Genomic DNA, 24832 nt, shown 5'->3' on the forward strand with positions numbered 1-24832 from the left:
AGGTATGTCAGTTACCAATGAGATATCCTTCAAGACAGGCCGAATCTACATTACTGTAGCTGTAACGTTATAGATAGCTCCGGATGACGTCAGTGATCATTTAATGTGTTCCTTATATCATTATACAGAAAGGTTTTGTACCATTTTACCTTTCATTGTAACACTTCTGCGTCGTTAGACTTCTTTCAATGTGCTCTGTTGTTACGATGTCTTCTGTGTCGCATTACAAAACTAATGTTACATGATCCCCCACCGAAATTCCTGTCTGATGTAACTTCCTCTACGTGCCTTCAGTAACCGTTGTTAGAACTGGTGAATGGAATGTGTTAAATCTTTCTCATTTTTTAAACATTATTTCCATGGCATTACATGCAACCTACCTCGGGTAAAAACTTTTTTTAAAAAAATTTTATTAAAGGATGCGCGTATGCGCATCCTTAATTTTTTTTAAAAAATAAATTAAATTAGAAATGAGCATATGTGCATCCTTTAATTTTTTTTTTAAAAAAAGTTTTCACCCAAGGTAGGTTGCATGTAATGCCATGTAAATAATGTTTAAAAAATGAGAAAGATTTAACACATTCCATTCACCAGGCATCCCTACACTTTCCTCAAGAGACATACAACTCTGACAAACCACTCTCTCTGAAGAACTCCCGCCACAAAGATTTGAAATTAAGAGCATGTGCATAAAGGAATGCTAGCTAGAGAGGCGCGGAAAATACAAAAACAAGGAAGTGGGAGGTGCAGAGAAAGGACAGTCTGGGAACTGCAAGGATCACAGAAATGAGAAGAAGAAACAACACAGACAACGGGGCAACGAACAGTGTGTTCTGCAACAACATTACAAGAAAAGGTAAGTAACGCTACTGAGCAACGGTATACAAGGTAGCGATACAAGTTACAATGTTAGAAAGGCTCAAAAAATCGATATAAGCAGAAATGTAGATCCACACTGTGCTAGTATCCCAACAAAACATTAAATCTTCCCTTTGGATAGGTTGAAGAGAACAGCCTGCCCATGTACACTCACAGGGGTCTGTGTTGCTTTCGGAGTTGAGCTGCTAAGGTGGTGCTTGGTTACTAATGGTCAACTCAGCAGCTAGGGCAGGCCAGACCCAATTCCTGCTCTTGGATCATCAAAGGAAGTGAGGCAGGTGGCTACCAGGAGGAGGGCCTTCTCTGCTGTGGCACCCCAGCTGTGGAATGAGCTCCCTAAGGAGGTTCGCTTGGCACCTACATTATATGCCTTTAGACTCCAGGTGAAGACCTTTTTATTCTCCCAGCATTTTAACAGTCTATAAATAAATTTTAACTTGGTGGTTTAAATTTGTAATTTTGCATTGCTGCTGTTTTGATCTGGTTGAGCTTTTATATTGTATTTTATATTGTGGTTTTATACTGTTGTTTTATACTTTGAATGGTTTTAATTTTTGTGAACTGCCCAGAGAGCTCCGGCTATTGGGCAATATAGAAATGCAATAAAAATAAATAAATAAATAAATAAATAAATAAACCAGTTGAGAAATCTGCAATATTCTCAGCTCCTTCCCATGTAGCATTCTCAGCTCCCCCCATAGATGGCACCCACATCTCAGTGAATTTGTAGCTCCTTTATTCCACCAATAGTAGTGGAGGGGTGTACAGCAAACTAGTTCAGCCAATTGCACAGTAAGCAAATTGACAATGCTTTCTGCCCACTTTCTAACCATCCTGGGTCCCTTAGGTGGCCAACATCTTTCAGGCCATGGTATTGCTCTTCACCTTCCCACTGTTGGCACTGCCTTAGTGCTGCCAAAAGAGCAGGTAACCATTCCCAAAGAGGATCAATAAATAATTGGGGAAATGAAAAGATGGGGCTAAGCAGATATGGCAAAGAGGAAACAGGCAGGAAACAGGCAGAGCCTCCCAAAGAGTGTTTCTTCTCTTTGCCAGACAGTATGTGGCAAAGCCCAATAAGGTTGTATGTCATACGTATCACCTTGTCAATACTAACTAAACTGATTTGTGGTGGCTTGATCAACTAGCAACTTGTACTGTCAGATCTGTCAGATCTCTGCTTAATATCTGTCAGATCTCTGCTTAAGAAAAAAGTGATTGCCTTGACCCCATCATTCCCTAGGTGCTCCAACACTATTTTTGTGCTGTTGTTGTTGATGATGTTACTGGAATGTCAATGTTTGAGAACTCTTGCTTGAGACCAATCTCTCAATTATTGTTTATCTACACAATGGGCCACATTGGTCCAAGCCAAATTCCATTCCATTCCAGCTTGCCTCAGGATAAGCAGCAGACTTCACAGTCCAAGGCCGTTGCCTTCCGCTTGCATATAAATCTCTGTGGTATTTTTAAAGCTTCAAGACATAACTGTTGGTTTTTAAAAACACAACACAAAACCCCTCTGCTACTGAAAATAGAAAGGCCCAAATGCCAATAAATCCGAGTGATTAGATTGTAAGCCTATGCGGCAGGGTCTTGCTATTTACTGTTTTACTCTGTACAGCACCATGTACATTGATGGTGCTATATAAATAAATAAATAAATAAATAAATAAATAAATAAATAATAATAATAATAATAAAAACAACTGAACCCTTTGCTCTAAGGCTTTCTTCAAAGAGTCTGACCACCCAAATCCCTTTGAAATCCTAGCATTGGGAACTCCTAAAGGTTCCAGCCACTGTAAAACTAATACTGCTTTCCCTGCCTCTTCAAAGGACATGAATGTAAGACCTGGGATGATACTGGGCTTCTGTCCCTTAGCTTAGTGACCCCCAAATTGTTCCTGGGGTTCCTCAGAAGTTTATCCCCTATAAAATTTCCTCTTCGCCTGTGAGTCCCAGAGGTGGAATACTTACTCAGGCTTCCATGCCCCAATAAGTTCTGCTCTCAGGTCAGCACTCAGCAGACAGAGGTAGGACAATGAACAGCTTCCCTCCTCCTCCTCCTCCTCCTCCTCCTCCTCTTTTTCTTCTTCTATGAAGGACAAGACATGAAAGAATAACTTCCTGGTAGTTAAGCAAAGCTCCAAGAGACCTACACTCAAATATGGAATAAATGAAAGTCATACTCAGTGAGACTGAACCATACCATGCAAGTAGCCAGGAGACTGTTCAATTATAGGACCTTTAAAACACATTTAACATACCATATCCCCAATGAGAAGTAATGGCAGCTGGGTTTCTCAGAAAGGCAGCTTATCTGCAACTATTACCAATGTTTCTCTACAATGGGCTGCCACATGAGAGTGTTGAGTGTGCTCCAGGTCACACACTTAGCTCATGCAGGACAGTGGTGAGGCATGACAGGCCCAGCCAGTGCCCTGTATACATTGAGGATGCACCCTTGAACATGCACTTGAGTGGCCATGCATCCTACTTTAAAGAGGACAGTCCTCTACTTGAAGGGCTCTCTATTCCAAGTCCAGTTAAAAAATTAGGAACCATAAGGTGAGAGAGTAGGGGTCTTGATGTTGCCCCATAACCGTTAGCACCTGCACAGCAGTCTGAATAGGAACATGAGTCACCTGTTCACAGTCTACCCCATTAAGATGAGGTGTTTTGTATTTCTATCTACTACAGTCATGATTTCTAGATGTACATCTCTACATATAAATTAGCATATGCACATTTTAGCTCCTATCCAGGGCTCTCCAGTCTCCTCCCCTCCCAATGAAACGCCCCCTGTCCCCATCTCCAAGGTCACTTTCCCAATCTTGGAGAGGCAGCCGGCATGGCTCTTTCCATACTGGCTGTGATGGGGAGGTGGAGGGGAGGTGAAGCTCCAATTCCCAGCTCTGAAGTGGAAGTGCTGTCTCCCAGCCTTGGAACTGGGAATCCAAACTATCCTATGGCCCCTCAGATGCTGCCTAGTGGGCATAGGATTGTCCCCGAATTTGCTTAGGGGGCAGCATGTTAAGACAGAAAAAAGTTCTACAGCTCTCACTATTTCCCAGCCAGTCATGTTACTTTTCCCCATTCTAAACAGGCATAGGATTGTGTCCTTACTTAATAAATATATTTATATACCGCCTTATACTTTATTTATTTTAATTATGGGATAAGTAGAAGTCCAAATTAACTCCAGGACTCTCACCCTTGGTGCCAGTAGACTATCATCCATAATTACTTCATGGTAGCTAAAAATAAAACTGTAACACAAATAATACAACAAACATGAAAACAAGAGCAATAGTATAAAGAGGTCTTCTCCAACATGGTGCCTTCTGGATGCAGTGAACTGCAACTCCCAGCATTCTCCAAACAGCCATATCCAGAAGGCATCAAGTCAAGGAAGGTTGATATAAAGCATAGCAATTTAAAACAGGAGGGTAAAACCAACATGAAAAGCAGCAGGCAATTAAAGACAATACCATAACCTGGTGGGGGCACATCACTGCAGAGATGGTTCTGTCCGTGATCATCAGCGCCTGCCTAACTTCAATATTTATTTATTTCATAAACTCTCCACCCCAAAGAGTTCCCAGAGGAGTCAAATACACTGCAAGGGATTCTTTATGTAGCCTTCTAGGGGTATATGCCCAGTTGGGCACTGTAGTGCAGGCAATGATCAGGAGTAAAGAAGTTTTTGCCCTGTAAGATTCCTGTGGTTAAGGCAGGAAGACTGCTGTGTACCTGTGCGGGTCCCTGCTAATTCTGTGGAACAGCTAAGATCAATGCAGACTGAATCACTCTGTATTTCTAAACTGTGGGGGTTAGAAAGTGCTGAAACACTAATTCCTAAAATTAGAGGCAATTGAGTGTGCTGCATCTATTATCTTTTAATTCCAAATCCATTTTAGCGTATTATGTTTATTGGGCCAACTCAAAGGTCATGAAACGTGTGTTAGCTTTTGAGATCTCCAGATGTCTTAATCAGGCAAGAGGTTACATAAAGCAAGTGTGGGTGTGGAGAAATAGCAGAGAGAGAGAGAGACACAGAAAATAATAATAGTGATGCTGAAGTCATGATGTCTACATAGAGTTTTAAGATGAAAAGGGGAAGGAAGGTTGGATCACGTTTTCAGGATTTTCTCCTTATCCTTTAAGCCTTTCCCAGAAAAGAGCAATGTAAACATTCTGCTTTAGATGTGACTGGGGAGACCCATATGGAGAGTTGGGTCTGCTGCCGTCACATATAGTTCGGGGCTCATGCACTTATGTTCAGAGCAGCGCAGATGAGTTGAGCTGGTGGGAACATCATGAAATATTTTCTTCAGTGACTTTAGTGGTAAGATCCATTCAGAACTGGACTGCTGGAAAGGTCCTTCAGGTAGGAATCCAGTAGAGCTCCCTCATGAGGCTTGTATAAACCACAGTAACCAATGGGAAAGAAGTGGCTATCTGGCAAATTTCAACCATGCCTGGAACTTTGACATTTTTTTAAGGTTCACCTTCAGTCCTAGAAAATGGGCAGTGTTCGGTGAGAGAACATATAAAGCCGTTGCTTTGAATTGCTCTCCATGGTGTCAGTTCAACTTGCTGCTCTATGCAGTGATTCATCATGCATGCAGATTGTAGGATTCTGGAAAGAGAGGCTTGCAATGCAAAACATTTTATCCTTGTACCTTGAGATAAGCACGAGGGGGAGCAATTTAAAGCACCTTCTACAACGTTGCCTATATTTCCACGTGCTCCAGCCTCACTTTTGGCTTTGTAAATGTTTTGTTTCCCCAGCATGTAGAATTCTTGCTATAACTGAATAGTCTGACTGCCTTAGCCTTCCTCCCCACTTGAATTCTGTGCCAATCTAATCTACCTCTCACCTCAGTCTCATCGCTTGGCTTCTGACTTGATGCTCAGCCACTAAGACCCTGCCTTCATTTTCTTATTGACAGAAGTTGTATCCAACTTAGTTACAGGAAATTGAGTCTGAGGCTAATAAACCGGCTTTGAGAAATAAAGACCTGCTGGTTTCAAATGTAACCCAACAGGAAGGGATTTGACCATGGTTCGATCAAAGGCCTACTCATGATCTCCACTTCCATTCTCCCAGCGCATCTCATTTCAGCATTTTCGGGAGGGTGTTTTCAGTGTGAAAAATGCAGAGTTACCAGTTGCAACCTGGACACTTGCTCTTTAACTGTAAATAGGGGTGTCGGAGAAATTCGAGACAGAATAAAATGAGTTTGGATTTCTAAGAATTTGGATTTGATGCACAGAACCAGGGAGATGCAACGGCCCTGTGCCCTGTTAAGCATATTATATTGGATATTTTCCAGCATCACTGCCCTTAGCATAACAATGATAATATCACATGTTGCCCTGAGATTGGAGAGCTGAAGGGCAGCACCTTGTGGCTTCATCCACCAGCCAGGGGCCCACTGGGATGCTTTATCCTCTGCCTCCCAGGAAGAACATCATGGCAAGGGGGAGACCAACTAGACCCCCTTCATAGGCTGCAGGGGGCTTGGTTCACCTTTCCCTTCCAGCAAGATCCCCTATTAGAACTGAGACCAAGTGGCACCATTTATTAGCCAGACAAGAAGCTGTAGCTCTAATGATTGCCTTAATATCACCTCTCAATTCTCCCCCCGCCCTTTTATATCATATCTACTAGATTGTGAGCCTCTGGGCAAAGACTGTTTTATTTTTCAGTATTTGATGAGCTCTTAGAAAATTATAGGTGTTTTATAAATATCGATGAAAGGGATCCTCATGTTCTAGAATGATTTCCTTCTTCTTGGAAACATTGCTGAAAACTCTCTAAGGGCATGGCTAGATGGGGCGATATCCCAGGGATCGCCCTGGGATAATCCCTGTGCGTCCACATGACGCTCAGGGGATCCTGGGGGCAAGGAGGGATAATCCCTCCCATGGCCTGGGATATGGCCCTACAGTTTAATTCTGTTTTCCCCCACGGTCCTGGGCTTGTCCTGAGACTGTGGGATGTGTGGCTGGGCATTGCGGTTTGTCCTGGCTCCTCCCGAATAACTGTGAGGACCTGGGCATGGGGCGTGGAGCTCCTCAGGAACTCCATGCCCATCAGGGGTGGGGTGGGGGGAACGGGAGTGGGTTGTTTGTTGTCGTTTTTTTTAAAAAAAAACACCTTACACTTTCGTAGGAGTGCTTTCTGCGCTCTTTCTCAATTAAAAAACAAAAACAAAATTGCAGGTGTGAAGTCCTCTTCCTTCCTGGACGGCAAGCGCACGGGTAGAGGGGGGGGGGATCTTGTGATCATCATATCATGAGATCCTCCCCCTCCACTCCTCTCATCTAGACATACTCTAAGAGTAGCAATGGAGTCTGTGGGGAATGTCTTTGGCAGGGGGAGGAGAAACATGTATGCATAATCAGGGTTTGGGCTTATAGAGAAACTTAGACTATTCATTTTACTTTTCATGTTGTTGTCCATCACTTTTTACATTAGCTAACATAATACTACTTTTGCATGATCTGAATTTTGAACTGGATAAATGTTCTTTTGGAATATTTCCCCCCCTGGAACTGCCCATTTTGTGCCTGCTTGCACATTTTAAAAAGCTCTGACATGCTGGTCATGGCTGCCTGACTCCTCTTCAAGAAGCTGACAGTGGTGAGAGGTTTTTCATTGTTCTTTTCCTTTTCATGTTTGAGTAAGATCCAAAATAAAGGTTACAGTTGAAATCACCCCTTCTAATCCAATGTACACTTCCTCAATCACATGAAATGAGGCAATAACTATAATGGGATATGTGTGGTAGCTTAACATGCATTTAGTATACAGAGACAGTGATCTGGATTTCTGTTGTCTGAAAGCAGATGAAACACTTGATTCTGCTGCTATAGAACACCAGTCAGTTGTGGTCAGGCCTATACCACAAACAGAGATTGTTTGAGAGACATAGGCCACAGCGAGACCTAAGGTTTATCCTGGGATCATCCAGGGTTCGTCCCTACCTGAGCACTGGATCCCCTGTGTGTCACCTAGATGAACAGGTTTGACCCCTGGACGATCCAGGGATAAACCTTAGGTCTAGCTATGGCCATACTCACCTCTGCCTAACTCAGTTATTGGATTCCATCACCTCTTAAAATATCAGACCCATCTGAGTTGTTCCTATTGCTTCCTCCCTTATTTGCCTATGCCTGCTAAATAAATCCTAGTTATTTCTTTTCTTTGTATTCTAAGCTGTCCAATTGGTTGTTCTCTTATCCTCTTTCAGGAAATGTGGGGGCTGGTAGACTAGTGCTGCCACCCAGTATGTTGGGTACCCTGGCATTTCCCTATCTCATGCACACACATCCAATAGTTTCCCTCCACCACAAGGGTTTTCTGCTAAAGAAAGTGGGGTTATACATACTTGCATATATTTACATGAGTTAAGATTTGCAGATGTTCAGAGGGACATTTTTCCTTTGGGATACAAGAAAGATCTCATCACTCCTACAATGAGATTCCTGTTTATTTGAGTATGATATATAAACAAAGCACTATAAACATGCCTAGATGGACCTATTGGATGCAACCAAGAAGTGGTCGGAATAAACAGAGCTTCAGATGTGGAGGAAGAAGAAAAGCAAGGCTAATTGATTTCAGACTCCAAAGATAGTTCCCTACAGGACTGTGGATAACAGGCCTCATGTCTTCTGGCTGGCTTGTCTGACTGTTTTCATCCGTGCAGACGCCTTCCTGCCAGTTCTACTTCTCTCTGCCGTCTTTGAAATACAGAAAATATTCTCATATTGACACTGGCAGTGAGTGCCCTTTTCCAAATAAATCTCACTCTCGGTCTCTGGCACACTGAATAAATGGTGAAATTCAGGTTATGGTGGAATGATAGGCCTACCCTACAGACAGTCATCAAACTGCCAAATTGATTGTATAGAAATGTAGGGCATATGGTACACATAACACCTAAAGATAAGGCTGCAATTCTATGCACATTTACTTGAGTGTGAATCCCATTGTATTCAGTGACACCTGCTTTTGAGGAAATGTGCATAGGAACAGGCTCAACATTTGGGGGTGCTCTTGGAGCCAGCATTGTTACCAAGGTCAGATCTACACCAAGCAGGATACAACACTTTAAAAAGGTTTGAAAATGGTATATGTAATGTGTCCTGGGCCTGAACAGTTGTCAAAACCATTATAAACCGTTATAAGCAGTAGTGTAGTTCCTGCCCAAGTGGCCCTGGTGACTCAGAGCACCTTTTATTACCTTTGTCTAATATGACAAATGTGAACCTACCTGGACAGCGATAGTCCCGCTACAATTATCCATGCTCTGGTAAGCTCCTGTTCGGATTAGTGCAATGTGTTGGAAACTTCAGTTAGAGTCCAAAATAGAGTAGTGATGTTGTTAACTGGGGCTGGCCAATATGACCATCTGTTTGCCATTTGTAGAGGCTCCTAGTCAGTTGAATCTTTAAGCTCTTAACTTCTTGGATAAGGTTATCTGACTTATCGCTTCCTCCTTTATATACCTAACCCAGATGTTAAGATCATCTTTTGAGGTCCTTCTTTTGGTGCCCCTGCTAAATCAAGTACGGCAGGTGGCCATTAGAGAGAGGTCCTTTCCATTGGTGGTATCCTGGGTGCACAATGCCCTTCACAGAGATGTTCATCTACATTATGGTCTGTTCAATGCCAGTTGAAGACATTATTATTATTATTATTATTATTATTATTATTATTATTATTATTTCCAAGGGTATTTTAATCTTAACACCTTTGACATCTTTGCTTTTAAAATTCTTTGCTGAAGCATTATCTTCTGTTGCGCATGTTAAGCAGTTGCAGGTTTTATTCTGTTCATGTTTGTTTTGTGCTTCTATTCATTGACTTGATTTGTACCCTGCCTTTTTAACATGGAACTCCAGGTGGCTTACAATCATAGGGCAATATCCGTCGGGGCACTTAAGCCCCCAGCGGTTCTTTTGCACCCCGCCAATGCTGTTGTGCAAGTGGCCCTTACCACTTGTAAACAGTGATCTAGCGCTTCCAGGGGGCAACCTGCAGTCAGTGGAAATGCTCGTTTATGGAAGGGTGCAGGTTGGCTGCGCTTGCATAAAGGAGTTCTGCCGATCTGCCCTCTTCCACAAACGAGGATTTCTGCTTGTTTCGAGGCTTTGCCCTGGAAGTGCAAAATCATTCTTCTGAAAGTGGTAGGGGCCACTTGCACAACAGAATTAGTGGGGCAGGCCACGCATGGACCAGAATTAGTGGCCAGCTCTGCTAGTGGAGAGGGATGTGCAAATCAGCAAAACTTGAGCTGGCTGAAGTTCTACAAATTCCATCTCAAAGCTTGTTCCGACTTGAGTCCAGATCAGATTGCAAGCATTGTTTTTCTGTTTTCACCCAAAAATCCATGTCTATTTTTTTCTGTATTTTTCCAAATGTATGCATCAGTTGTAGGGTGACCATATGAAAAGGAGGACAGGGCTCCTGTATCTTTAACAGTTGTATTGAAAAAGGAATTTCAGCAGGTGTCATTTTATTATTATTATTATTATTTATTTATATAGCACCATCAATGTACATGGTGCTGTACAGATAACACAGTACATAGCAAGACCCTGCCGCATAGGCTTACAATCTAATAAGTTGTAGTTAACAATAAAGAGGGAAGGAGAATGCAAACAGGCACAGGGAAGTGTAAACAGGCACCGGGTAGGGTAAAGCTAATAGTATAGAGTCAGAACAAACTCAATATTTGAAGGCTATAGGGAAAAGAAAAGTTTTTAGCTGAGTTTTAAAAGCAGTGATTGAGTTTGTAGTTCTCAAGTGTTCTGGAAGAGCGTTCCAGGCGTAAGGGGCAGCAGAAGAAAAAGGACGAAGCCGAGTAAGGGAAGTGGAGGTCCTTGGGCAGGCGAGAAGCATGGCATCAGAGGAGCGGAGAGCCCGAGCGGGGCGATAGTGTGAGATGAGAGAGGAGAGATAGGGAGGAGCTAGACCGTGAAGAGCCTTGAAGGTCAGCAGGAGAAGTTTATATTGGATTCTGGAGTGAATTGGAAGCCAATGAAGAGATTTCAGAAGTGGAGTGACATGGTCAGAGCGGCGGGCCAGGAAGATGATCTTAGCGGCAGAGTGGTGGACAGAGACCAGCGGACTGATGTGAGACGAAGGAAGGCCAGAGAGAAGAAGGTTGCAGTAGTCCAGCCGAGAGATAACCAGTGCGTGAACGAGAGTCTTGGCAGAAGAGACAGACAAAAATGGTCGAATCCTGGCAATATTATATAGGAAGAAACGACAGGATTTAGCTACAGCCTCGATGTGAGGAGTAAAGGAGAGCGAGGAGTCAAATATAAAGCCAAGACTACGAGCTTCCTTGACCGGAGTAAGTGTGACATCGTTGACAGTAAGAGAGAATGAGAGGTGAGGAGAAGGTTTAGGAGGAAAAACAAGCAATTCAGTCTTTGCCATGTTAAGTTTCAAACGACGATGAAGCAGCCAGGCTGAGATATCTGAAAGACATGCTGAGATACGATCGTGAACATCTGGAGAAAGTTCCGGAGATGAAAGATATAATTGTGTATCATCGGCATACAGGTGATATTGGAGGCCGTGAGATTGAATAAGCTTGCCCAATATATGGTGAAATTTCCTCTTCATCACAGCAGTTATAGCTGCAGGTGCCGTGCCCTCTTTTAAGTCTGGTCACTCTAGTATAGCTCCTGCAGCTTTAACTGTTGTGATGAAGAGGGAATTTCACCAGGTTCTCCATATATACAAATGACACCTGCAGAAATTCCCTTTTCAATACAACTGTTAAAGATACAGGAGCCCTGTCCTTCTTTTCATATGGTCACCCTAATCAGTTGTGCACATTTTTGAAAAGTACACATTCTTCTCCCATTGATTAAAGCATAGTTGTGTGCATTTTTCAAAAGTATATATTTTTTCATGCATATTTTTCAAATGCATGTATGCTGTAATCCCTGTCTCCCCACCCCACCCGCTTTTGGTCCACGAATCACATTGCAAGCTTGGACTTTGACTGCAGAATGTGTCTGAGTCCCTGTTCAGTCTGGAAGGGGCGAACTGCATAAAATCCAAATAAAAAAACGAACTGAAATGAATTTCTCATACACTCCTACCAGCTGATGAGCAGCATTGGATTCTGCCCATTGATAAATAAAAACTTGATTAAAACAATAATAAAACAAATACATGAAAAGTACAATTAAAAGCCCAACAATAACAGAATAAAAACAGCAACTCAACCCAACAAGCTCATTTACACACCAAAGGCCCACTTGAATAAGGATGTCTTTAGGCTGCTGGCAGAAGAACATCAGAGAGGCAGCCAATTTAGCCTTCCTCGACAGAGAGGGACACAGCTCACAATTGTATTTACTGTAAGCTGCTCAGCAAACCTTGGTTATTGGGTAGTATGTAAATATTGTAAGCAAGCAAGAAAGTAAGTAAATATGCTTGTTATATTTAACCACTACTACAGTACAAGTAGTACAGTGCTCTGACGTACTGCTAGAGAGGGATACAGCAGGGCTGAGCATCAATGACTGGAAGAGCAGGACAGGAATAACATATGAGACACCCCAAAATTGAATTAACATGATTGGACTTGTGATGATAATGACAAGAATAGTAACGTGGAGCAAGGTAGCATTGGGACAAAATAGGAAGTGGGAGATTCAGTTATTGGGGAGTTAGAGATGATCCATTTGCCTCACTTGCTCACAGTTGTTGTTTTGTTAAAACTGGTGTAACTTAGTGGTTAAAACAGGAATAGCGCAGGTGTAGAATTTTGTAAAAGCTCCATCCAACTAGCGTTTTATTGCACGCTCATTACTGGGCACTCACGGAGTTTGCTCAGATCCCTCACAGATGTCTTCCGCCCCTTCTGGCCTTTCTTGTGAGACAAAAAGCCCCCCTCTTTAAGTCTGATTTTTTTTAAACTCGGAATTGCTGCTCTCTCCTGCTGTGTGTAGGAAAAGCAGCGCCATTAGAACAGCGGACTCAATGGGCCTTGTGCCCATTGTGTACTTCCTCTTTTGAAAGAGGAATGAAAGCATGGGCGGAGAAGCAAAGGTAGGGAGCGTGTTAACCCCCGGTGTGATGGAGCTTTAAATGAAATCCCTGCTTCAAATCTCAGATTAACCATGGTTAGCCTTAGGGCCTTTCTAGACAAGGGTTTAGCCTGTTGTGAGGCCTGGGCTCCCTGCTGTGCGTGCAGATGATGCACAGGGGATCCTGGGGTCAGGCCGGGCTAAACCCTCCCTTGGCCCGGGATAACTGGCACCACTTTTGGGCTGGTTTTTCCGCAGCCCTGAGCTGAGAACGGGGCTGCGGAAAGTCTAGCTGGTTCCGCGGCTTTTCCCGGCTGCTCACTTACTCACGAGTAGCTGGGAGAAGCTGTGCTGTGCCCATCGGGCCGGGGGGCGAGGGAATTGCGGGGGGGGAGTGATGGGGGCCAGGGGGGAAAGGGCGGATCCAGCAGGAGAGATGAACGAACGAATAAACAACAAATAGGAGGGTCCCCAACTCAAGATGGAGGGAGACCCAAAGAGGGTCTCCCTCCATCCTCTCTAGAGGCAAGAGCATGAAGAATGAGGACAAAGGAAGTGAGGCCAGCAACTCTAGGGCCTTAGCTAGACCTAAGGTTTAACCCGGGATTGTCCTGGGGTTGTCCCTGCCTGCTCCCAGGATCCCGTGTGTCATTTACATGAACAGAGATGACCCCGGGACGGGACAATCCCGGGATAAACCTTCGGTCTAGCTAAGATTATCAGTCTACTATGGGAAGGAAGGTCAGCACAGATCAGAGGACCGAAGGAGCTTGGAGGTCCTCTCTCTGTCAGCCTTTCTCTTTTCTCTTTGTAGATAGTTGGTTGCAGCAACACTTCAAACAAATGATGGCCTACCTTATGGAGTTGTTGTAAAGCAGGGGTGCAGAACCTCAGGCTCTGTGGGGCAAATCTGGCACTCCAGGGGCCCCAATCTGATCCTTCAGGGCTCCCCAGAAGACCAGGTCCTCTTCCCCTTTCCCCTGATTGTTTGATGGTTTCACAGCTTTGTGCATTTCCCCTCCTATTCTAAACGGTTGAAACCCTTCTGCTAAGACTGGGTTATTGGCAGTAAGAGCTTTAAGCTAAAATAAATAAATAAATGATGCTATTTTTTGATATATTACCCACCCCCTTGCCTGAGCATCTCCAAAATGGACTTTGGGCTGAAAGAAGTTCTGTGCCGCTGCTCTAAAGTTTACTGGGATGATTTATGTGAAACATTTCTAGACTTTGGGTAAAAGAGACACTGTCCTGATTTTGGTGAACTGTCTGCAAACAGTGGCTAATTGTCCTTCTCTCAGTTAATTCAAAGGTCAGGCCTGTAGTTGGATGGCTTTCCTTTGGATTCTATTCACCCATGACCTCACTTTCCCCAATAACAGATATTTTTTTCAACCCAAACAACATTCTTGAAATGAGATTTCTGTTCAAGAAATCAACAAACACTCTGAGACAACGTGGCTGGCTACAGACTTCAGCTTCACTACCATGCTGGAAATTCTGAATCCAAAGAGGATATCCATTCCCCTCTTTCAGTAAACGCCTTTTGTGTATTAAGGAGGCTTTACCACTTCTAGATCTTCAGAGTCCTACGGCTTCCATAGGAAACCATAACACTGGTAGTTTATCTCAGGCCATAGCTAGACAGGGCGAAATCCTGGGGCGATCCCTGGGATGATCCCTCCCTTGCCCTGGGACATGGTCCTACACTTTAGGCCTGCATTTTCCGTGGTCTCGGGTTGATCCCGAGACCGTGGAAAGTGTGGGCGGGCGTCGCGGTTTGTCCCAGCTTCTCGCAGTTACTTGCGAGGAGCTGGGGTAGGGGGAGCAGGATTTTTTTTAAAAAAATAGAAGAACACTTACCTTTTGCACACGAGCGCTCCTTCCTCTTTAAAGCAAAAACAAAATGGCGGGCGTGACGTCCTCTCCCTCTGAGGTCGTCACACGCCGCATGTAAACTGACACCCAAGGGCCACACCTTGTATTAATTGGGCTTTCATTCCCACCCCCTTCCAAGGGCTAATGGCTCTTAACCCTTAAAGCACCCATCCATGTCACCCAGCTTCCTTCCCTTCCATTGCTCTGCTTGCCTTTATGCCCATCACCTCGATTTACATGGGAAGCTGGGCCGTCTTGAAGAGTTGTTGTTACAAACTGATGTTTGTAGCACAGTGGTTGAAATAGGGTGCAGAACCTGAGGGCACTGGGGGCCAAGTCCAGCCTGCCTGGGGACTAAACTTGGCCCTTTAGTGGTTTCCTGACTTCTAAGAGGTCAGAATGCCTCTCCTCAGTCAGAGGCCTTAGCTAGACCTACCGGTCTAGTGGGATGGAGGGGTGAAGATCTTGTGATATTTTTATCGTGAGATGTCCCCCTCTGTTCATATACGGCACACAACGACCTCAGAGGGAGAGGCGTCGCACCTGCCATTTTTTATTTCTTAAAGGAGAAGGTAAGTTTAAAAATAATAATAATAATTCCCTGCTCCTCCCACCACGAGGAACTGGGACAAATTGCGACACCTGGCCACCCATTACGCAGTCTCAGGGTCAGCACGGGACCATGGAAAAACTGGACTCAAAGGGTAGGGCGAGATCCCGGGTCAAGGGAGGGATCATCCCTCCCTCATCCTGGGATCCCCTGTGCATCATGTGAATGCACAGGGATGATCCCAGGGATTGCCCCGGGATTTTGCTCCGTCTAGCTAAGGCCTTAGTTACTAGCAATAAGAACGTTAAGATAAAACATGCTGGGATTTTTGGCCCCTCCCCTTTTGTCTTTGGCCCCACCCACCACTGGAATGCAGGCCCCCCCCCCCCAAGAACTTATCTGAAATGGAATTTGGTCTTCGGGCTCAAAAAGGTTCTGTATCCCTGGGTTAAAATATGGATACAATTGATTAAGAAGGACTATAGGCTGTACATCCCTGCTTCAGATTTCAGCTCAGTCATGAACTCACAGATGCCTTGAAGCAATTCACCATCTCTCAGCTTCAGCCCCATGTAATAGGGTCATAATAATGGTGGTCTACCTTAGGAAGATGCTATAAAATTAATGAGCTAATGCATTTGAAGCTATTTAAATAGTACCCTAAACTTTGCCTGAGTGTAATGTTGCATGGCCTCCTTATCTGGTTCTTAAAAATCTAGGGATGTATGAGAAACCTGTTTTAGTTTGTTTTTGATCAGGAATTACCGAGTACCTTCCGGACTGAACATGGACTCAGAAGAAACCTACAGTCCATACATTTTCGAGCTTGCAGTATGACTTGCAGACTGGGGGGCGGGGGAAGCATGCATACATTTGAAAAATGTGCATAAATACATTTTAATCAATGGGAGAAGAATACATGCATTTTAAAGATTCACATAATTGATGTGTTCATTTGGGAAAATATGCCCGGATTTTCACGTGAAAAACAAAACAAAAACAAAGCTCGCAATTTGATATGGCCTGAGTTGGAAAGGGCATTGATATGGAATTCAGAAAACTTCAGTGAGTATTGCTGATTTGCACATCCCTACATCAAATCTAGTTTCTTGGAAGATCTGCTTAAATTTAAGCAGCTGAGTGGTATCATCAGAATCGCAAAACTGTTCCAATATTTTACTTCCTCAATTTTTCTGGACTTGGGTGCTCAATACTGTGTGAGGTTCAATTAATTATCTCCTCCTTCTGGATAGTACTGAGACCTCTAACCACATGTCATCATGTGACTGGGAGGCTGTCTTTTCGGTGGCAAGTTACTGCCACGATGATCCAAACCCCTGTGCTTTCGCTGCTGCAGGGCATCGTCATCTAATCTTGATGTTGCAAACGAAGCACGGGGTTTCCGGAGTTGGTCATGTTCTCTGTCCTCCACCCCAGAGGATGGCGACCAGTCAGGGGTTGCCATCAGCCTGGCCACACCTCCACTGCAACTCAGGAGTGAGGCTTAGGGGCTATCTTATGTCATCTTGTAAATCCCTGACTTTTTTTCTCTGCAGCTTCAGCGGAAAGCCCCGGGGTAGGAGCATGATTTGCTGCTGCGTCATGTACTCCGCATCCTGGGGTTTTCCGAGCATTTAGGCAGCCCCAAAGATAGAGCACAGAAAGGGCAAAAGTCATCTACCTCACAGCTGAGAACTTTATAACAGCAGGTAACTGGAAATCTGCAGGCACCACAAAGAGCTTCTTGTTGAGCTGAGAACTTTCTTTGGGGAAGGGAACAACACCCAAGCCCTACATTAAATGCACACCCAGCTACCAACTCTCCAAGTGCTGGGAAACTACTTTACTCATGGAAGCTCTGAGCTGTTCCATCTTAATTATAACTCAGATCATGGGCTACGGAGCCTAGGGTAATTAACACTGTCTCCTCACAGGTTGATTAGATGCTGGAGAAACCAGGATCTAAGTTTGATAATGACAGGTCTGAGATCTCATCAAGGGATGAGGTTGGCTTGAGCCATTAAGAACATGTATTATTGAAGAATTTAAAAATGGGTAACAAAGATAGCCTCCATGATTCTTCTCCATGCTCTTCCTTCTTCTCTAGCATTACACAGGAAACACAGAAAACCTGGCTTCTCCTGACCCATTAAGGCTACTAGATTGCAGGTGATAGTAATCTGGTGGTAGGACAGGTGTGCTCAGCAGGATAATTCTCACTATATCTAATGCAGCTGTCCCCAAACTAGTGCCAACCAGATACATTGGACCACATATTCCATCATCTCCAGTCAGCTTTACCATTGAGCATCCCAGCAGAGGATAGTGAGAGTTGTAGTCCAACACATCTTGAGCATGCTGGATTGGGGGAGCCTAATTAATGTAACAGCAATTTTTATACCCATGGAAATAATAATAATAATAATAATAATAATAATAATAATAATAATAATAATAATAAAAATTCTTACCCGCCCCTTCCCCCAGATCGAGGCAGGAAACAACACAAAATACAAAAATATTATATAATACATAAAACTGATTAAAGCATATAAAGCCAATACATCGTTAAAATAACAGCCAGACTTCTTAAAATGTAACTGGGTAGGCCTTCTATTGCTATATAATCTCAGTTTCCCTTCATGCAGAAGGATTGGTAGGCCTGGGCCCAAAGGATCCAGATCCCAAATCTTATTTTCCAGGACCTTGGGGCTATTTGCTCAAGCCCTGAGTGTCCACTGGTGCCAAATGGGATCCCCCCCTGAACAAACAAACTTAATTGCTATGTATGAGGTGATTTCCAAAGGGGAGTACAGCTGGGAGGGAAGGATTAACTCTCCCCCAACATGCTGCAATATCCCCCCACTATTCTCCCCCTGCATAGCTTTTATGCGGATTTGTGTCCTACGGGCCCAGGCCCTGCCCCTTATAAGAGCCTAGCAACAATCTTGCCTTCACATCCACTTACTTCTTTTTGTGTAAACTGTGCTGCTGTTTTTAAGAATTGACTTCCTCATTATATAATAAACCTGACTGTGGGTTTTGCAGAGGTTATTAGAGTTCCAAATTGCAATTGATGTCCCAGTCCTCATGGCAGATTACAGCGACAAGAAAAACGGACGGCACAGCATGATTAAAAAGACACCAAGAACTGTATAAAAAACTGTTCTAGTTGTTTGTACCAAATCAATAATGTGCAAATTAATTTGAGGACAAAGTGTGATTTCAAAGCTGGGTTTTATTTGCACATCTGCATTAGTCTTTGTGTTGGAAGAAGAGGCTGATCAGTAACGTCCATATAGGCTCTCAGAAACCTCCAAGATGTCAGGACTTAATGGATATTCTCTCTTCACACACCCCGAGAATGTCAGAATACTTGCTAGAGCAGGTAATTCAGTTGCTACTACTACCAAAACGTGTCTGATGAGAAAAAGATGTAATTGGAGGCACTCAGTGTTGACTTTTCTCAGTGCTGGTGTGCTGCTGTCCACTCTCTCGAGAGAGAGCCTTCCATGGCGGTTTTCTCCACTTTTGACCTGCACTTTTGAGCCAACACGCAAACAGATTTAATTTTTAAAATATCTATATACAAATATATAAACTAGATGCACTACTTGTGCATGTTTGTTTCATTTTTGGATCGCTGTATCATGTGTAACAGATTGCCTACATATCGGTTGATTCAGTTGTGCTTCTAAATTCACACTTCTCTGAATTCTGCAGTGCAGTTTTTTAAACAGAAGTTCATACAAAAATTCATATATTAGGAGGAAGTACACAAAAATGTGTATATTATAGAAGATAATGTTCAGAAATACATCATATTAGGAAAATTTCTTTCAAAAATGTGTATATTATTAGGCAAATTGCATACCAAAATGTATGTCGTAAGAGAAAGGTGTACAACAATGCATATGAAATTTCACGCCAAATTTTATTTTTCTCTCTTCAAAGTTAGGGATGCGCCAAACATAAGATTGGAAAAAAGAGAAACTGAGGAAATTGAAAATGACAGGTTCATCCCATCCCTACCTGATACATAGCACTTCTTGCTGTTGATACTGTTTGGATATGCACAAGTGTGGGTTAAGAGAATGCTTCAATTTTCAATATTTTAGCAGCAAATTGGTCAGTGGACATACACTGAACACTCCCAAGTTTAAGCTAACACATGCAGAACCAAAAATCGACTTAAAATGTCAACCCATTTTTTTTCACGTGAATTCACTCAATGTGGAGGGAATCCGTTGTTTTCTATGGAATATCTTACACCAGAGAGTTTACACTGCTTCTTCCCCCTCCTCAGCAGAAAGGCCTCATGGGAAATACAATAAGACATGGGGGTAGGGATGTCAAAGAAATCCCTTTGGGGGGGTGGAGTTCGATATGCTTTCCTAGGCTCCCCCCGGACTTCACTTTGGTTCCTGCTGCAGTGCCCAACCCTAGCGAGTCAGGCGAGTTTGCAGATTTTCTAGACATTCTGCACATTTTGGGTGGAAAAGTCCTGCAATTTGCACAGATTTCTGAACAATCCGTGCAAATCCTTGCCGAATTTGTGTAATTTGCCCAACATGTATCAGTACATACAAATGTACACATAGATGTAAGGTTTTGCATGATTGGGAATCTGAAAAAAATAGGTCTCCCAATTGTGTGGAGATTGGGTGTGCCTACATCCACATATATGTTGCAGATGTGCTTTTCAATGGCCCCGTTCAGAAGACACCTTAAACCATGGCTTTAACCATGGTGAAATCACTGTGGTTAAAACCATGGTTTAAGGCATCTTCTGAACAAGGCCACTATGTGGTTAGTGGAACAGAGACTGTTGCCACCTGCTAGTTCAACTTCTGAAGAGGGCTATAGTTTGCAGTTATCTCTATAGCTTGCAGACTGATTTGTGCAAACCAGAGCTTGACTCCAAATCAGAACTAGCAACTGTTGTTGGACATAGGTTTCCACAATTCTGATTTGAAGACACGCCATGGTTCATGCAAACCAAAGTTTGCCTAATTCAGGCTATATACTTGTATATCCATATACCCAACCTATGTGATCCTTACCCCTTAAATAAAGTAAAAGGAAATCCCATAGATTAGGCATATGCGCATACTTTATACTTGGGGGAGGATATTCAACTGGTCCTGATGCTCCACTATGCGTACAGGATTTTGGGCCAGTGATACACACAGACACACAACCATGTGCAATTATGCATGTATCCATACACAATTTCTTGAAAAAGCCTTAGATTGTGTTGTGCCCATTGAAGAAATATACGGAAGGAATTAGTTGTGTGTTTGTTTGTTTTTAAATGCTGTTATTCACCATTAGATTGAAGCATGGAATAGAAAATGAACTGATAGGAGTTATTTCCTAACTAAGAGTTCAGGGAATATATGGAATTTTACAGAAAACCCAGAAAAAACGTAAGTTGAAGGGCTTCTGATTGCCTTCCGTGCTCTCCATTGGACCCTATTCTCCAGGGCACAGTTCCTACGTATTGCCACACTCACCCCACTTCTTTGAGCCATGTGGAAGTTCTAAAGGTGTGGTGCTTACCTGGGTTTGGTTTCCTTTGGAAAGAGGTCCCTGGAGCCTTATGGCCTTTCATAGTATTTGAGTCTATTTACAAATCTACACGTTGAGCATAGGTCGAGGCAGTGGCATAGCGAAGCCAGGGCTCTCAAAGATGCAGCACGGATGCTTTTCAATCAGCAGGGATGCTCCGGTCATCCCCACACCCATCCGAAAGGCTTCCCTGTTCCCTCTGAGCTTTGCTTCAATTCTCACAGCAGCTGGTGGGGCATCAATTTCCCCAGCAATGATTTATTGTTCCCTGCTGTAATGCAAAGTACTTTAGGGTGGCTTGGTCGTGGACGGGCAATCAAATTCCATTAGTTTTACAAAAAGACCTGCTCCTGGTGGAGATAAAACTGCTTGAATGGTTTTGTTGATACGGATCAACACAGCTGCCTGGATATTTGGACTCTCCTTGGGGGCGTGGCTATGGGGACTGTCATGATGAGTATCTGTACTTCAAAAGTCAGAATGTCACCACTTGGCGGAGCGGCAGTTAACACTCCAATGGAGAACACGCCCTTGTGGCGTCATAAATCCTCTCCAACCCCCCATGCTTATAGCTATATTTGACTAAGGATGTCCCTTTGTTTTCTTTAGGGAAGCAGCAGGCCACTTAGCCTTTACACTTACCCTTCCAGAGGTGCACATGAGGCCTCAGAACTTGTGGGATGCTTCAGAGCCAAATAACGTTTCCAGTTTCCACTACTTTGGAATGAAATTACTTGGCAGCCTTGGGTTCAAAAACACAGCACAGAGCATCAACAGGACAAGAACTTGGCTCCCAAATAGGGCAGAAGGAGGGTGGACGTCTTTCCTCTTAAAAGTGTCTGAGGTATTGCATGAAGAAAAATGCCAGATCTCTGGGAAAACTATTAGAATTCCACTGTGACTGACCAGCACCTGTTTAATAGTTAAAACAAACAAAATATTCAAATAAAATGCCTTTGAAGCGTCTTCCTGTCCTGGCATCAATCACCCAATTTCTCATCTTGCTTCACTTGCACTCAGCAGCACCAGAACGCTCCCTGAACCTGCAGGGTTGGGTGAATTCCTTCTCCTCTTTGCAACCCTAGCTCCACTGTTTATGCACTCTTGTTTATACACAGAGACACTGCATCACTTTTGAATAGAGAAGGGACTGTTGAATTCACAAAGAGCTGCGGGGATACACAGGTTGAAGAACCACTTGATCTGCTCTTCAGTGCCTAAAAACACCCACCACTGGTTTTCGAGGGTTGCTTTGTTATGGGTTTGGGCTGTGTACACTCCTGATAAATATGAATAAATCCACCGCTGGGCTTTTGACTGAGGCCGTTGCTAGACGAGGGTTTAGGGTTCCCTGCTGTGTGTGCAGATGACGCACAGGGGATCCCGGGGTCAGCCCGGGCTAAACCCTCCCTTGACCCGGGATAACCGGATCTACTTGTGGCCTGGTTTTTCTGCAGCCCCGGGGCTGAGCCCGGGGCTGTGAAAGGTCTAGCTGGTTCTGTGGCTTTTCCCGGCTACGCGGCTTACTCACGAATAGCCGGGAAAAGCCACGCACTGGGCACAGCGCTCCATAGGAGCCCTGTGCCCATCGGGCTGGGTTTTTTTAAAAAATCATGGGGGTGGGGAGATGGGGGCCGGGGGGGAAGAGCGGACCTGGTGGGAGAGACGGGGGAAGAAGAATGGGGCCAGGGCAAGGAGATCAGGGGCGGAGGGGGCATCAGACATGGCGAGCGGGGGGTGGGTAAGTGGGCGGAGGCGGACATGGTGAGTGGGGGGTGGGCGAGTGAGCGGGGGGGGGGAAATGGCAAGTGGGGGTGGACATGGCAAGTGGGGGGCGGACATGGCGAGTGGGTGGCGGACGGGTGAGTGATTGGGCGGGGGAGCATCAGACATTGTGGTGGGGAATCGGGGGCAGGGGGAGCGAGGAACCCTTTATTTTTTTTAAAAAAAGATTTACCTTTTCGTTGGTGCGCTCCTGCGCACATGGCCCCTTTAAGGTTAAAAAAATGGCCGACGCGACGGGGCTTTCCCTTACCCAATCGCATGTTACGTCTAGCTAGGGGCAACGGCCCGCGCTAGCTGCAGTGCGGCCTCACCCCTACTCCTCACCGGATTATCAGGTAGGTCTAGCAAGGCCCTAAAACGTCATCTGATGGTGGTTTGGAATACCAAAGCTAGAGAGAAGGCCAATAAAATGGCCTGTAGCCAGTTTTTGAAAACAGAGGGGAGAGAGCTATGACTTAGCTGAAAGTGAAGTACCACTAAGGTGCAGGGGTTCTCTCTGGGAATCTGATGCACGGTTCACAGGAGAGAGTTTCCTTCCAATATGCTCTGGTTGTAGCAGAGCCAACATCAGAGGAAAGCATCATTGGGCTCTTGCCAAGGGCAGGCTCAGAAGGGCCCATTGCCAATGTTGCTGCCGCTGCCACTGGGGCTCCCACTTGGTGTACCTGCTACCCCCACTGCCTTCAAAGCCATGGTGCAGCACTGCTGCTGCTTGCTACAACTACCAGCAAGTCACTCATCTTATCCTCTTCCCCTGTGGATGTGTTTACCTGGCATGGTGGCACTTATTATGAGAGCCAACCTGCTGCTCGGCTCTGTTCTGCAGCAGGTGGTCACCTTGTTAGACCCCCCCTCCCAAATAGCAATGTAGATCATATCCAGGAGATCATATCCATAGGAAGGAAGGGGTAGGCTGGCATCAGCAAGGACCAACATTGTGTGTTGTGGCGGAGATGGAAGCAATGTCAGGTGTAGGTTAGCACTGGGCAGGGGCCCATCTGCAGCACCAAGACCAGCACTAGCCCCGGCTTGTATATTTGTAAATAGAGCAAATATTACAGACAGCAAGGCTCCACGGCTCTCTCATCCATTGGAAACTACCAGGTAGCTTCCAGTCAATGTTATGCTTCAGAGATTCCACTAATCCACTGCAAAACACTCCATTACCTATGTAAATTTAGGTTTTAGTCATATTCAGTCTTAGCAGATTTTTCCCCAGACAGGGTTGCCGTGTCCTGAAAAGCATCCTGATGAAAAATCCTTCTTCCTTGGCTCAGAGCTTTGCTCCTCAGCACACAGGATAACTGATGTCTGCCCAGAGATTGCCCATCCCCCTGGAGGAGCATCATGATGAAATGAAACCAACAAAACCCAGCACCAAGCCCAGGGAAAATTGGACCAACCTAAATGGATTGAACAAGTTGATCTCAAAGTACCTCCACTGTTTGGCAACTGCTTTCAGCATCAGCACATAGAGACTTCTTGCTTCCATCAAACTAATGGTGTGACGCATCTGACACATACTCAGTTGGACTGTTTACACTGTCCATGCAACAAAGCCGCCTAAATGTGCATTTGTGGTGGTGTGCAAAACAGCTCTGGTCGAGAGCATTCAGAACCCAAGGGTATATAATCATAGGGCAATGAGGAGCCTGAAGTGTACGTGTCCCCAACATAGTCCCAGAATTACATGGTTTTCAATAGGTAGATTGTTCCTTCTATCATTACAGATACCGACACTTCTGGCTGTTTCGACATCCACCAAATAGTCTGTAATTTTTGAAATCCTTAACACAAATGCATACAATAAGCTCCATCCGATGAGCGTTTTACTGCATGCTCATTACTGGGCACTCACAGATTGCTCACATGACATTGTCTGCCTGTCTCTCATCTTCCCCCACCTTCTGGCCTTCGTTGCACCACAACCCCCCCCCCCGAAAAAGTCTGGTTTCTGCTCTCTCCTACTGGATTGAATGGGCCTAATTACTTCCTATTTTCAGGAAGCAACGTCGGAGCGACAACAGAGAAGTAACGGGAGTCACATGTTTCGACCTAGTTGTGATGGGGCTCATTGTCTCCCTGGGTGTGTTGACA

This window comes from Elgaria multicarinata, chromosome 1, assembly GCF_023053635.1.
Source record: "Elgaria multicarinata webbii isolate HBS135686 ecotype San Diego chromosome 1, rElgMul1.1.pri, whole genome shotgun sequence".
Taxonomy (NCBI): Eukaryota; Metazoa; Chordata; class Lepidosauria; order Squamata; family Anguidae; genus Elgaria; species Elgaria multicarinata.